This window comes from Galeopterus variegatus, unplaced genomic scaffold, assembly GCF_000696425.1.
Source record: "Galeopterus variegatus unplaced genomic scaffold, G_variegatus-3.0.2 Scaffold8414, whole genome shotgun sequence".
Taxonomy (NCBI): Eukaryota; Metazoa; Chordata; class Mammalia; order Dermoptera; family Cynocephalidae; genus Galeopterus; species Galeopterus variegatus.
The window spans coordinates 1,646-3,440 of NW_007734525.1; the positions used below are offsets into that span (position 1 = coordinate 1,646).

Consider the following 1,795-nt stretch of genomic DNA (forward strand, 5'->3'; position numbering starts at 1 on the left):
AACAAAAGCTTTTTGTCAGCTAACTATATGAAAAGATAAACACTGTAATAATTCATGTAACCCCAAATGGGCAAAAGCAAAAGACTAGCTTCCCCTCAAGAAAAATGTCAGACCTATGAAAAGGACAACAATACTAATATAAAAAATTGTATTTACTTAGAAGCATTCAGAATGTCAACAAAACAGCTGCAGCTTTTTTTTTTTTTTTTTGCAATTACAGAGTGGTATTCAGTTAACAGAACAACAACTATTTCGTATAAGCTGCATCAGAGACAAATGAAGATGAAAAAACTACCATCCCCATATGTAACTAATTTGTGCTGTGCGCAAACCAGAATCTGCTTTAAATTTCCACACCAGTTTACAATCCCCATACTATACCAGGCAAGGTTAGTGGCTATTAAAAATACCACCAGGACAGGGCTATCTAAAGACATGCCCGGTAGTGTGTTAACTATCCAAAAAAAGACACTGTACAGTTTAAAAACAAATATTACACAGCCTTACATTTCAATTATTTTCTTTAAAAGGAGTTGTGTACAGGGGGGTTAAATGCTTTATAGACAAGAAAAAAACCTGCGCTAGAACCAACTTATTCATCATCATCATCTCTCTTCCTCTTCATCTTCTTCATCTTCCTCCTCATCCTCCTCTTTCTTCTTTTTCTTGCTTTTTCAGCCTTGACAGCTCCCTTTTTTGCTGCATCAGGCTTTCCTTTAGCTTGGTATGCAGCAGTATCCTTTTCATATTTTTCCTTCAGCTTAGCAGCCTTCTTTCCATAAGGCTGTTTATCATCTGCAGCAGTGCAGTTCCACATCTCTTCCTGTTTCTTTGCAACATTGCCAATGGATAGGCTGGGATGTTCTCCTTTGATATTTGGGCGATACTCAGAACAGAACAAGAAAAACACCGAAGGAGGCCTCTTGGGTTCATTGGGATCCTTGAACTTCTTTTTTGTTTCCCCTTTAGGAGGGATATAGGTTTTCATTTCTCTTTCATAATGGGCCTTGTCCACCTTTGTCATGTCTTCAAGTTTTCCTTTCTCTTTAGCAGACACGGTCTTCCACCTCTCTGAGCACTTCTTAGAAAACACTGGGGAGTTAGTTGACTGAAGTATGTGGGTGCTTCTTCTTGTGCTCCTCCAGACAAGTTTGTGCAAAGAATGCATATGATGACATTTTGCCTCTCAGCTTCTTAGGATCTCCTTTGTCTGTGTTTAGTTATTTTTCCTCAGTGAGGCACAGAGTTGCCCAGTGCCCATCTGGCTCTCATTTGCCCCAGTGCCGTCTCTATGGAGTTTAATGCACTACAACCGAAAACCACCTTTTTATAATACAATCTTACCTAAGATGAACCTTGCATTATTAACCCAGAAGATAGAATTAGAGACTCCAGCTCTCTCTCTCTTTAAAAAAAGAAACAAAAAAGTAGGAAGATTTGAATAAAATGAAGACTTTATAGAAATTTGCAGATATGTTACACACAGACATCTATTACACATGCAAACATCCAGCTAATATTCTTGGACATGTAGACAAAGACATGGAGAAAATAATTTCACTCACCATTTGGCATTACCTAACTCTTGTTTGAAAAAATAAACATTTATTAATAATATTCATGTAAGAATACATTTATGTGGGGTACTTCAAAAAGTTTGCGGAAGGGCCGGCCCTGTGGCTCACTCAGTAGAGTGAGGTACTGATAGCGCCGAGGCCACACGTTCGGATCTTATATAGGGATGGCCAGTACGCTCACTGGCTGAGCGTGGTGCAGACAACACCAAGCCAAGGGT

The 1,795-nt window shown here is 39.0% G+C and overlaps 1 pseudogene; it reads right to left on the minus strand.

Moving 5' to 3' along the window:
- Positions 1-592: 592 nt before the first annotated feature.
- Positions 593-1,575, minus strand: LOC103608436 (annotated as a pseudogene).
- Positions 1,576-1,795: the final 220 nt, after the last annotated feature.